Source organism: Anarhichas minor, unplaced genomic scaffold (genome assembly GCF_050575085.1).
Source record: "Anarhichas minor isolate MPS153535 unplaced genomic scaffold, ASM5057508v1 ptg000025l, whole genome shotgun sequence".
Lineage (NCBI taxonomy): Eukaryota > Metazoa > Chordata > Actinopteri > Perciformes > Anarhichadidae > Anarhichas > Anarhichas minor.
In genome coordinates this window covers 1,607,283-1,620,091 of record NW_027466471.1, presented here as the reverse complement: position 1 = coordinate 1,620,091, position 12,809 = coordinate 1,607,283, and the positions used below count along the sequence as shown (strand labels likewise).

Sequence of the window (12,809 nt, the reverse complement as noted above, 5' to 3'; positions counted from 1 at the left end):
AAGGAGCAGGCATTTGACAAAATACTGCACGACTACTGCAACAGCAGCATTTGTAAGCCTCTACATTATCAACCAGTGTAATCTTACCATGTGTTTGTATACAGTTGGCCTATATGTTGCTGGATTCATTGTTTGTATGAAGTCTCTCAAAACAATTTCTTTACTTGTCACTTCCCAAATCCTCTGCTGAGCTTACTAAAATCCTTAAGTTAGCCTGAAACGGTTTCTGTGTCTTGTTAGCTTCTTTGTCATCGGTACCGTTGTATGCCTTCTATGTCCTATTCCCTGCACAGATAACATACTAGCGGATGCCAAATATGAAACTGTCTACCAAAACTGCGTAGTTTCCTACAGCATAGTGGTTCCATGGTGTAATGGTTAGCACTCTGGACTTTGACTCCAGTGATCTGAGTTCAAATCTCAGTGGAACCTGATTTTAAGCTAGAGTAAAGGTCAAAAAACGCAACCTTTCCACATCTCAGCAAAAGTTGGACTGGCCAGCTTCAAGTGAGACCGGAGAGGACTGTCTTGACCTTCACCGGAGTAATCTAAGAATGAAGTAGTATTGACAGGGACATTGACACTTAAATCATGGATGCACACTTTGTATTGTGTCTTGTAATCACCATAAAAAAAGAAGTTTGACTGAGATTTCAACTCAGGTTCTTGCCGTTAGAGTCTAAAGTGTTCGTCATCAAGGGACCCGTATACTCCATCAGAGGTTGTTGTTGGATGGTCGACCAGCTTTGGAAAGCCCATCCACACACAGCTTTCCGATGTCAGATGGGGGCTGTGTCCAACCATTTGTGTGTTAAAAAAACACAAGGGGCTGTGTTAGTGGGGTCAACGGCAATGAATACTGATTCAAGATGTCGTGTTTGCGGAACATATTAATGCACTTAAAGGCTCATTAGATGGCAAAACAAAGCAAATTTAGGTTTTTTTCAGTCAGGATGGCCGAGCGGTCCAAGGCGCTGCGTTCAGGTCGCAGTCTCCACTGGAGGCGTGGGTTCGAATCCCACTTCTGACAGCAGTTATTTTTCACTTGTTCTATTGACTGTAACATGATATTGTAAAAGAAAGCTTAGCAATGCTTTGTACGTTAAGGAGCAGGCATTTGACAAAATACTGCACGACTACTGCAACAGCAGCATTTGTAAGCCTCTACATTATCAACCAGTGTAATCTTACCATGTGTTTGTATACAGTTGGCCTATATGTTGCTGGATTCATTGTTTGTATGAAGTCTCTCAAAACAATTTCTTTACTTGTCACTTCCCAAATCCTCTGCTGAGCTTACTAAAATCCTTAAGTTAGCCTGAAACGGTTTCTGTGTCTTGTTAGCTTCTTTGTCATCGGTACCGTTGTATGCCTTCTATGTCCTATTCCCTGCACAGATAACATACTAGCGGATGCCAAATATGAAACTGTCTACCAAAACTGCGTAGTTTCCTACAGCATAGTGGTTCCATGGTGTAATGGTTAGCACTCTGGACTTTGACTCCAGTGATCTGAGTTCAAATCTCAGTGGAACCTGATTTTAAGCTAGAGTAAAGGTCAAAAAACGCAACCTTTCCACATCTCAGCAAAAGTTGGACTGGCCAGCTTCAAGTGAGACCGGAGAGGACTGTCTTGACCTTCACCGGAGTAATCTAAGAATGAAGTAGTATTGACAGGGACATTGACACTTAAATCATGGATGCACACTTTGTATTGTGTCTTGTAATCACCATAAAAAAAGAAGTTTGACTGAGATTTCAACTCAGGTTCTTGCCGTTAGAGTCTAAAGTGTTCGTCATCAAGGGACCCGTATACTCCATCAGAGGTTGTTGTTGGATGGTCGACCAGCTTTGGAAAGCCCATCCACACACAGCTTTCCGATGTCAGATGGGGGCTGTGTCCAACCATTTGTGTGTTAAAAAAACACAAGGGGCTGTGTTAGTGGGGTCAACGGCAATGAATACTGATTCAAGATGTCGTGTTTGCGGAACATATTAATGCACTTAAAGGCTCATTAGATGGCAAAACAAAGCAAATTTAGGTTTTTTTCAGTCAGGATGGCCGAGCGGTCCAAGGCGCTGCGTTCAGGTCGCAGTCTCCACTGGAGGCGTGGGTTCGAATCCCACTTCTGACAGCAGTTATTTTTCACTTGTTCTATTGACTGTAACATGATATTGTAAAAGAAAGCTTAGCAATGCTTTGTACGTTAAGGAGCAGGCATTTGACAAAATACTGCACGACTACTGCAACAGCAGCATTTGTAAGCCTCTACATTATCAACCAGTGTAATCTTACCATGTGTTTGTATACAGTTGGCCTATATGTTGCTGGATTCATTGTTTGTATGAAGTCTCTCAAAACAATTTCTTTACTTGTCACTTCCCAAATCCTCTGCTGAGCTTACTAAAATCCTTAAGTTAGCCTGAAACGGTTTCTGTGTCTTGTTAGCTTCTTTGTCATCGGTACCGTTGTATGCCTTCTATGTCCTATTCCCTGCACAGATAACATACTAGCGGATGCCAAATATGAAACTGTCTACCAAAACTGCGTAGTTTCCTACAGCATAGTGGTTCCATGGTGTAATGGTTAGCACTCTGGACTTTGACTCCAGTGATCTGAGTTCAAATCTCAGTGGAACCTGATTTTAAGCTAGAGTAAAGGTCAAAAAACGCAACCTTTCCACATCTCAGCAAAAGTTGGACTGGCCAGCTTCAAGTGAGACCGGAGAGGACTGTCTTGACCTTCACCGGAGTAATCTAAGAATGAAGTAGTATTGACAGGGACATTGACACTTAAATCATGGATGCACACTTTGTATTGTGTCTTGTAATCACCATAAAAAAAGAAGTTTGACTGAGATTTCAACTCAGGTTCTTGCCGTTAGAGTCTAAAGTGTTCGTCATCAAGGGACCCGTATACTCCATCAGAGGTTGTTGTTGGATGGTCGACCAGCTTTGGAAAGCCCATCCACACACAGCTTTCCGATGTCAGATGGGGGCTGTGTCCAACCATTTGTGTGTTAAAAAAACACAAGGGGCTGTGTTAGTGGGGTCAACGGCAATGAATACTGATTCAAGATGTCGTGTTTGCGGAACATATTAATGCACTTAAAGGCTCATTAGATGGCAAAACAAAGCAAATTTAGGTTTTTTTCAGTCAGGATGGCCGAGCGGTCCAAGGCGCTGCGTTCAGGTCGCAGTCTCCACTGGAGGCGTGGGTTCGAATCCCACTTCTGACAGCAGTTATTTTTCACTTGTTCTATTGACTGTAACATGATATTGTAAAAGAAAGCTTAGCAATGCTTTGTACGTTAAGGAGCAGGCATTTGACAAAATACTGCACGACTACTGCAACAGCAGCATTTGTAAGCCTCTACATTATCAACCAGTGTAATCTTACCATGTGTTTGTATACAGTTGGCCTATATGTTGCTGGATTCATTGTTTGTATGAAGTCTCTCAAAACAATTTCTTTACTTGTCACTTCCCAAATCCTCTGCTGAGCTTACTAAAATCCTTAAGTTAGCCTGAAACGGTTTCTGTGTCTTGTTAGCTTCTTTGTCATCGGTACCGTTGTATGCCTTCTATGTCCTATTCCCTGCACAGATAACATACTAGCGGATGCCAAATATGAAACTGTCTACCAAAACTGCGTAGTTTCCTACAGCATAGTGGTTCCATGGTGTAATGGTTAGCACTCTGGACTTTGACTCCAGTGATCTGAGTTCAAATCTCAGTGGAACCTGATTTTAAGCTAGAGTAAAGGTCAAAAAACGCAACCTTTCCACATCTCAGCAAAAGTTGGACTGGCCAGCTTCAAGTGAGACCGGAGAGGACTGTCTTGACCTTCACCGGAGTAATCTAAGAATGAAGTAGTATTGACAGGGACATTGACACTTAAATCATGGATGCACACTTTGTATTGTGTCTTGTAATCACCATAAAAAAAGAAGTTTGACTGAGATTTCAACTCAGGTTCTTGCCGTTAGAGTCTAAAGTGTTCGTCATCAAGGGACCCGTATACTCCATCAGAGGTTGTTGTTGGATGGTCGACCAGCTTTGGAAAGCCCATCCACACACAGCTTTCCGATGTCAGATGGGGGCTGTGTCCAACCATTTGTGTGTTAAAAAAACACAAGGGGCTGTGTTAGTGGGGTCAACGGCAATGAATACTGATTCAAGATGTCGTGTTTGCGGAACATATTAATGCACTTAAAGGCTCATTAGATGGCAAAACAAAGCAAATTTAGGTTTTTTTCAGTCAGGATGGCCGAGCGGTCCAAGGCGCTGCGTTCAGGTCGCAGTCTCCACTGGAGGCGTGGGTTCGAATCCCACTTCTGACAGCAGTTATTTTTCACTTGTTCTATTGACTGTAACATGATATTGTAAAAGAAAGCTTAGCAATGCTTTGTACGTTAAGGAGCAGGCATTTGACAAAATACTGCACGACTACTGCAACAGCAGCATTTGTAAGCCTCTACATTATCAACCAGTGTAATCTTACCATGTGTTTGTATACAGTTGGCCTATATGTTGCTGGATTCATTGTTTGTATGAAGTCTCTCAAAACAATTTCTTTACTTGTCACTTCCCAAATCCTCTGCTGAGCTTACTAAAATCCTTAAGTTAGCCTGAAACGGTTTCTGTGTCTTGTTAGCTTCTTTGTCATCGGTACCGTTGTATGCCTTCTATGTCCTATTCCCTGCACAGATAACATACTAGCGGATGCCAAATATGAAACTGTCTACCAAAACTGCGTAGTTTCCTACAGCATAGTGGTTCCATGGTGTAATGGTTAGCACTCTGGACTTTGACTCCAGTGATCTGAGTTCAAATCTCAGTGGAACCTGATTTTAAGCTAGAGTAAAGGTCAAAAAACGCAACCTTTCCACATCTCAGCAAAAGTTGGACTGGCCAGCTTCAAGTGAGACCGGAGAGGACTGTCTTGACCTTCACCGGAGTAATCTAAGAATGAAGTAGTATTGACAGGGACATTGACACTTAAATCATGGATGCACACTTTGTATTGTGTCTTGTAATCACCATAAAAAAAGAAGTTTGACTGAGATTTCAACTCAGGTTCTTGCCGTTAGAGTCTAAAGTGTTCGTCATCAAGGGACCCGTATACTCCATCAGAGGTTGTTGTTGGATGGTCGACCAGCTTTGGAAAGCCCATCCACACACAGCTTTCCGATGTCAGATGGGGGCTGTGTCCAACCATTTGTGTGTTAAAAAAACACAAGGGGCTGTGTTAGTGGGGTCAACGGCAATGAATACTGATTCAAGATGTCGTGTTTGCGGAACATATTAATGCACTTAAAGGCTCATTAGATGGCAAAACAAAGCAAATTTAGGTTTTTTTCAGTCAGGATGGCCGAGCGGTCCAAGGCGCTGCGTTCAGGTCGCAGTCTCCACTGGAGGCGTGGGTTCGAATCCCACTTCTGACAGCAGTTATTTTTCACTTGTTCTATTGACTGTAACATGATATTGTAAAAGAAAGCTTAGCAATGCTTTGTACGTTAAGGAGCAGGCATTTGACAAAATACTGCACGACTACTGCAACAGCAGCATTTGTAAGCCTCTACATTATCAACCAGTGTAATCTTACCATGTGTTTGTATACAGTTGGCCTATATGTTGCTGGATTCATTGTTTGTATGAAGTCTCTCAAAACAATTTCTTTACTTGTCACTTCCCAAATCCTCTGCTGAGCTTACTAAAATCCTTAAGTTAGCCTGAAACGGTTTCTGTGTCTTGTTAGCTTCTTTGTCATCGGTACCGTTGTATGCCTTCTATGTCCTATTCCCTGCACAGATAACATACTAGCGGATGCCAAATATGAAACTGTCTACCAAAACTGCGTAGTTTCCTACAGCATAGTGGTTCCATGGTGTAATGGTTAGCACTCTGGACTTTGACTCCAGTGATCTGAGTTCAAATCTCAGTGGAACCTGATTTTAAGCTAGAGTAAAGGTCAAAAAACGCAACCTTTCCACATCTCAGCAAAAGTTGGACTGGCCAGCTTCAAGTGAGACCGGAGAGGACTGTCTTGACCTTCACCGGAGTAATCTAAGAATGAAGTAGTATTGACAGGGACATTGACACTTAAATCATGGATGCACACTTTGTATTGTGTCTTGTAATCACCATAAAAAAAGAAGTTTGACTGAGATTTCAACTCAGGTTCTTGCCGTTAGAGTCTAAAGTGTTCGTCATCAAGGGACCCGTATACTCCATCAGAGGTTGTTGTTGGATGGTCGACCAGCTTTGGAAAGCCCATCCACACACAGCTTTCCGATGTCAGATGGGGGCTGTGTCCAACCATTTGTGTGTTAAAAAAACACAAGGGGCTGTGTTAGTGGGGTCAACGGCAATGAATACTGATTCAAGATGTCGTGTTTGCGGAACATATTAATGCACTTAAAGGCTCATTAGATGGCAAAACAAAGCAAATTTAGGTTTTTTTCAGTCAGGATGGCCGAGCGGTCCAAGGCGCTGCGTTCAGGTCGCAGTCTCCACTGGAGGCGTGGGTTCGAATCCCACTTCTGACAGCAGTTATTTTTCACTTGTTCTATTGACTGTAACATGATATTGTAAAAGAAAGCTTAGCAATGCTTTGTACGTTAAGGAGCAGGCATTTGACAAAATACTGCACGACTACTGCAACAGCAGCATTTGTAAGCCTCTACATTATCAACCAGTGTAATCTTACCATGTGTTTGTATACAGTTGGCCTATATGTTGCTGGATTCATTGTTTGTATGAAGTCTCTCAAAACAATTTCTTTACTTGTCACTTCCCAAATCCTCTGCTGAGCTTACTAAAATCCTTAAGTTAGCCTGAAACGGTTTCTGTGTCTTGTTAGCTTCTTTGTCATCGGTACCGTTGTATGCCTTCTATGTCCTATTCCCTGCACAGATAACATACTAGCGGATGCCAAATATGAAACTGTCTACCAAAACTGCGTAGTTTCCTACAGCATAGTGGTTCCATGGTGTAATGGTTAGCACTCTGGACTTTGACTCCAGTGATCTGAGTTCAAATCTCAGTGGAACCTGATTTTAAGCTAGAGTAAAGGTCAAAAAACGCAACCTTTCCACATCTCAGCAAAAGTTGGACTGGCCAGCTTCAAGTGAGACCGGAGAGGACTGTCTTGACCTTCACCGGAGTAATCTAAGAATGAAGTAGTATTGACAGGGACATTGACACTTAAATCATGGATGCACACTTTGTATTGTGTCTTGTAATCACCATAAAAAAAGAAGTTTGACTGAGATTTCAACTCAGGTTCTTGCCGTTAGAGTCTAAAGTGTTCGTCATCAAGGGACCCGTATACTCCATCAGAGGTTGTTGTTGGATGGTCGACCAGCTTTGGAAAGCCCATCCACACACAGCTTTCCGATGTCAGATGGGGGCTGTGTCCAACCATTTGTGTGTTAAAAAAACACAAGGGGCTGTGTTAGTGGGGTCAACGGCAATGAATACTGATTCAAGATGTCGTGTTTGCGGAACATATTAATGCACTTAAAGGCTCATTAGATGGCAAAACAAAGCAAATTTAGGTTTTTTTCAGTCAGGATGGCCGAGCGGTCCAAGGCGCTGCGTTCAGGTCGCAGTCTCCACTGGAGGCGTGGGTTCGAATCCCACTTCTGACAGCAGTTATTTTTCACTTGTTCTATTGACTGTAACATGATATTGTAAAAGAAAGCTTAGCAATGCTTTGTACGTTAAGGAGCAGGCATTTGACAAAATACTGCACGACTACTGCAACAGCAGCATTTGTAAGCCTCTACATTATCAACCAGTGTAATCTTACCATGTGTTTGTATACAGTTGGCCTATATGTTGCTGGATTCATTGTTTGTATGAAGTCTCTCAAAACAATTTCTTTACTTGTCACTTCCCAAATCCTCTGCTGAGCTTACTAAAATCCTTAAGTTAGCCTGAAACGGTTTCTGTGTCTTGTTAGCTTCTTTGTCATCGGTACCGTTGTATGCCTTCTATGTCCTATTCCCTGCACAGATAACATACTAGCGGATGCCAAATAAGAAACTGCCGTAGTTTTCTACGGCATAGTGGTTCCATGGTGTAATGCAGTGGTTCCCAAAGTGGGGGTCGCGACCCCTAGGGGGGGCGCGGTGGTACTACAGGGGGGTCGCGGCTTCATCACCAACCCACACACACAGACGCACACATACACCGGTAAAACAATATAAAATAACCGACGTGACATGCACTGTGTTCCAACCACGCCACCAGAGCGGCTCATGTCACAGACCGACTGTGGCAAAACCAGCGAGAGCGAGAGCGAGCGCGCGCGAGCGAGAGAGCGAGCGCGCGCCCGAGCGAGAGAGCGCGAACGAGCGAGGGAGAGAGAGAGAATGAACTGAGAGTAGCTATCTCCAACCAGCAACCCCGCTTTGACAAAATCCTTAAAGCAAAGCAAGCCCACACCAGTCACTGATTGATATATATGAATAGGAATATACATAGGAATATGATCACAAAATAATATGGTCCATGTAGACCTGCACACCTTGTTCATAATTGTGTTATTTTATTGTTTGAGAAAACCTGCTGTTCAATGTGAGGAAATACAGTATATGTTGTTTGCACTTTGTTTGAAATTAAGTTAATTGTATTTACAAATTATTTTATATATTTTTTATTTTATATATATTTTATTATTGCTATTTTTTTCCCAGTTAAACAAACTGAAGAATAAACTGTGAAGTGATATGTACTTATTTTAGAAAGAAATAAAAATATTTTATACAGTTCATGCATTATAATGCAATTCATTAAAAACCAAGAAAAATTTGGGGTCGGGTTGCGGGGGGGGGGGGGGGGGGGGTCGTCCAATGTTCCTATATCATCAAAGGGGGTCTTGACAGAAAAAGTTTGAGAACCACTGGTGTAATGGTTAGCACTCTGGACTTTGACTCCAGTGATCTGAGTTCAAATCTCAGTGGAACCTGATTTTAAGATAGAGTAAAGGTCAAAAAATGCAACCTTTCCACATCTCAGCAAAAGTTGGACTGGCCAGCTACAAGTGAGACCGGAGAGGACTGTATTGACCTTCACCGGAGTGATCTAAGAATGAAGTAGTATTGACAGGGAGCTAAATGGTTTCCACTTAAATCATGGATGCACACTTTGTATTGTGTCTTGTAATCACCATAAAAAAAGAAGTTTGACTTGATTTCTATCAGGATCAGGATAATTGTGCGTGCCCGTCCTACTTAAAAGAGCGAAGCGTCGATCACCGAAACCATGATTTTCTAACGGTACAATGTCAAATAAACTCAAAGAAAGAGCCTCTTTTTACTCCGCTGACGAGCAGGTGATGATCATGAACGCATATGAGGAATTCAAGACCATAATCATGGCAAAATCTAACACTGCCACCGCTGCAAGGGCTAGACACGAAGCACGGCAAAATATCACAGACAAGTTAAATGCGTAAATGTATAGGCTCATTTTAAGTGCCTCATCACCCCAATCAATCACATTATATTTCTTTAAATGTGCCTGCTGGCAGTAGGCTTAATGGCATGCATCATCCAATGAGATCTATAGCGAAAATATTTATCTCAACTCTTTCAGAATAAGTTGATAAAAACAAGCCCAAAGAGTATCTAACTGATACGAATTAATATGAGGATATATGTACTGTATGCGCTTATGTATCATGTAGCCTACTATATACAGTTGTGTGAAAAGTGTTTGCCCCCTTCCTGATTTCTTATTTTTTTGCATGTTTGTCACACTTAAATGTTTCAGATCATCAAACAAATTTAAATATTAGACAAAGATAACACAAGTAAACACAAAATGCAGTTTTTAAAGAAGGTTTTTATTATTAAGGGGGAAAAAATCCAAACCTACATGGCCCTGTGTGAAAAAGTGATTGCCCCCTAAACCTAATAACTGGTTGGGCCACCCTTAGCAGCAACAACTGCAATCAAGCGTTTGCGATAACTGGCAATGAGTCTTTTACAGCGCTGTAGAGGAATTTTGGACCACTCATCTTTGCAGAATTGTTGTAATTCAGCCACATTGGAGGGTTTTCGAGCATGAACCGCCTTTTTAAGGTAATGCCACAGCATCTCAATCGGATTCAGGTCGGGACTTTGACTAGGCCACTCCAAAGTCTTCATTTTGTTTTTCTTAAGCCATTCAGAGGTGGACTTGCTGGTGTGTTTTGGATCATTGTCCTGCTGCAGAACCCAAGTGCGCTTCAGCTTGAGGTCACGAACAGATGGCCGGACATTCTCCTTCAGGATTTTTTGGTAGACAGCAGAATTCATGGTTCCATTTACCACAGCAAGTCTTCCAGGTCCTGAAGCAGCAAAACAGCCCCAGACCATCACACTACCACCACCATATTTTACTGTTGGTATGATGTTCCTTTTCTGAAATGCCGTGTTACTTTTACGCCAGATGTAATGGGACATACACCTTCCAAAAAGTTCAACTTTTGTCTCGTCAGTCCACAGAGTATTTTCCCAAAAGTCTTGGGGATCATCAAGATGTTTTCTGGCAAAACTGAGACAAGCCTTTATGTTCTTTTTGCTCAGCAGTGGTTTTCGTCTTGGAACTCTGCCATGCAGGCCATTTTTGCCCAGTCTCTTTCTTATGGTGGAGTCATGAACACTGACCTTAATTGAGGCAAGTGAGGCCTGCAGTTCTTTGGATGTTGTTCTGGGGTCTTTTGTGACCTCTTGGATGAGTCGTCGCTGCGCTCTTGGGGTAATTTTGGTCGGCCGGCCACTCCTGGGAAGGTTCACCACTGTTCCATGTTTTCGCCATTTGTGGATAATGGCTCTCACTGTGGTTCGCTGGAGTCCCAAAGCTTTAGAAATGGCTTTGTAACCTTTTCCAGACTGATAGATCTCAATTACTTTGTTTCTCATTTGTTCCTGAATTTCTTTGGATCGCAGCATGATGTCTAGCTTTTGAGGATCTTTTGGTCTACCTCACTTTGTCAGGCAGGTCCTATTTAAGTGATTTCTTGATTGAGAACAGGTGTGGCAGTAATCAGGCCTGGGTGTGGCTAGAGAAATTGAACTCAGCTTTCCAAAGATGTGATAAACCACAGTTAATTTATGTTTTAACAGGGGGGGGCAATCACTTTTTCACACAGGGCCATGTAGGTTTGGATTTTTTTTCCCCCTTAATAATAAAAACCTTCATTTAAAAACTGCATTTTGTGTTTACTTGTGTTATCTTTGTCTAATATTTAAATTTGTTTGATGATCTGAAACATTTAAGTTTGACAAACATGCAAAAAAATAAGAAATCAGGAAGGGGGCAAACACTTTTTCACACAACTGTATGTGTATATACATGTATGTGTAGATTACCATATAGAACTAGGAGTTTGAATATGTGTGTGTGAGTCTGTGTATGGGCGGATCAGTATGTATGTATGTATGTATTATTCATAATCAGAAATTCAATCAATTGAAGCAGTGAAAAGAAATAGTGTGTGATTCTCTCTATTCTTATCATGAGTCCACCTTAATCATGGACTCGCAGCCATCAAGAGGACATGGGAGCAAGTACAAACTAAGCACAAACACATTATTCAGAATGGTGAGTCAATACAATATGTGCCATGGTAATGTAATGAACACATCCATAAGTTTATTAAGCTCCAAATAAACTTTACGAACAGCACGGCATGCATGTTCTCAGCATCGCCGACACTGTACAAAATGCAATAGAGGCTTCTTAGTTTGCTCAGCTGGTTTTAATGGATCACCGTGTGTCTCACTTTACATGCATTCCCGTATAACCCCCAGTATATGTGCAAGCGCATTAGACTACCGTATATGACAGGAGCTGCCATTTTTTCCGGGGGTGTGGCAAGCTTATCCAGCTACCTTCAGTTAGCCTGCGCTGGAGCAGGTTCAAGCTTATGGATGTGTTGCTATGGTGATTTTGCCAAACTTGCTTCGTGGAACCGAAAAGCCTCACTTATGTAATCTTATCCTGAAAACTATCCGGCTAACTCAGTTAACCACGTACGAGGAACGGGGCCCTGCTCCTTAACATACAAAGCATTGCTAAGCTTTCTTTCATAATATCATGTTACAGTCAACAGAACAAGTGAAAAACAATTGTTGTCAGAAGTGGGATTCGAACCCACACATCCAGTGGAGACTGCGACCTGAACACAGCGCCTTGGACCACTCGGCCATCCTGACTGAAAAAAACCTAAATTTGCTTTGTTTTGCCATCTAATGAGCCTTTAAGTGCATTAATATGTTCCGCAAACACGACATCTTGAACCAGTATTCATTGCCGTTGACCCCACTAACACAGCCCCTAGTGTTTTTTTAACACACAAATGGTTGGACACAGCCCCCATCTGACGTCGGAAAGCTGTGGGTGGATGGGGTTTCCAAAGGTGGTCGACCGATGACGAACACTGTAGACTGTAACGTAGGGGTGTCAAACTCAATCACAGAGAGGGCCAAAATTAAAAATTGAGGCTACGTTGAGGGCCAAATAGGGTCAACATTTAATAAATAGGATAGAATGGATATTGGCGAAAGTGCAAAAAGAAATAGGCTACATTCTTTTATGCATACGTACCAGAGCCGGATGTTTGGCATTTTTTTTGGCTGCCAGTTTATTAATGTCTGGGGTTAGGTTCTGTGGAAACCCTCAGTTGAAGGAGTGAAGGTGTGCATCATTGAGACGACTCCTGTGTGTTTTAGTTCATCTTCATCACAGAGAATAGCTACTCACACAGGTATGTGCTTCCAAACATGCAGAGCAATTGAGCAGCATGTAGGCAGA

The 12,809-nt window shown here is 42.2% G+C and overlaps 14 non-coding genes across 14 annotated transcripts; all 14 read left to right on the top strand.

Moving 5' to 3' along the window:
- Positions 1–360: 360 nt before the first annotated feature.
- trnaq-uug (transfer RNA glutamine (anticodon UUG)) lies at positions 361–432 on the top strand. The gene has a single exon. It is a non-coding gene; the product is annotated as a tRNA-Gln (tRNA).
- A 515-nt stretch (positions 433–947) lies between these two features.
- Positions 948–1,030, top strand: trnal-cag (transfer RNA leucine (anticodon CAG)). The gene has a single exon. It is a non-coding gene; the product is annotated as a tRNA-Leu (tRNA).
- A 434-nt stretch (positions 1,031–1,464) lies between these two features.
- trnaq-uug (transfer RNA glutamine (anticodon UUG)) lies at positions 1,465–1,536 on the top strand. The gene has a single exon. It is a non-coding gene; the product is annotated as a tRNA-Gln (tRNA).
- Positions 1,537–2,051: 515 nt separating this feature from the next.
- On the top strand, positions 2,052–2,134 carry trnal-cag (transfer RNA leucine (anticodon CAG)). The gene has a single exon. It is a non-coding gene; the product is annotated as a tRNA-Leu (tRNA).
- A 434-nt stretch (positions 2,135–2,568) lies between these two features.
- On the top strand, positions 2,569–2,640 carry trnaq-uug (transfer RNA glutamine (anticodon UUG)). Its single transcript has one exon. It is a non-coding gene; the product is annotated as a tRNA-Gln (tRNA).
- Positions 2,641–3,155: 515 nt separating this feature from the next.
- On the top strand, positions 3,156–3,238 carry trnal-cag (transfer RNA leucine (anticodon CAG)). Its single transcript has one exon. It is a non-coding gene; the product is annotated as a tRNA-Leu (tRNA).
- Positions 3,239–3,672: 434 nt separating this feature from the next.
- On the top strand, positions 3,673–3,744 carry trnaq-uug (transfer RNA glutamine (anticodon UUG)). Its single transcript has one exon. It is a non-coding gene; the product is annotated as a tRNA-Gln (tRNA).
- A 515-nt stretch (positions 3,745–4,259) lies between these two features.
- trnal-cag (transfer RNA leucine (anticodon CAG)) lies at positions 4,260–4,342 on the top strand. The gene has a single exon. It is a non-coding gene; the product is annotated as a tRNA-Leu (tRNA).
- A 434-nt stretch (positions 4,343–4,776) lies between these two features.
- On the top strand, positions 4,777–4,848 carry trnaq-uug (transfer RNA glutamine (anticodon UUG)). The gene has a single exon. It is a non-coding gene; the product is annotated as a tRNA-Gln (tRNA).
- A 515-nt stretch (positions 4,849–5,363) lies between these two features.
- On the top strand, positions 5,364–5,446 carry trnal-cag (transfer RNA leucine (anticodon CAG)). The gene has a single exon. It is a non-coding gene; the product is annotated as a tRNA-Leu (tRNA).
- Positions 5,447–5,880: 434 nt separating this feature from the next.
- On the top strand, positions 5,881–5,952 carry trnaq-uug (transfer RNA glutamine (anticodon UUG)). Its single transcript has one exon. It is a non-coding gene; the product is annotated as a tRNA-Gln (tRNA).
- A 515-nt stretch (positions 5,953–6,467) lies between these two features.
- trnal-cag (transfer RNA leucine (anticodon CAG)) lies at positions 6,468–6,550 on the top strand. Its single transcript has one exon. It is a non-coding gene; the product is annotated as a tRNA-Leu (tRNA).
- A 434-nt stretch (positions 6,551–6,984) lies between these two features.
- On the top strand, positions 6,985–7,056 carry trnaq-uug (transfer RNA glutamine (anticodon UUG)). Its single transcript has one exon. It is a non-coding gene; the product is annotated as a tRNA-Gln (tRNA).
- A 515-nt stretch (positions 7,057–7,571) lies between these two features.
- On the top strand, positions 7,572–7,654 carry trnal-cag (transfer RNA leucine (anticodon CAG)). The gene has a single exon. It is a non-coding gene; the product is annotated as a tRNA-Leu (tRNA).
- The last annotated feature ends 5,155 nt before the right edge of the window (positions 7,655–12,809 follow it).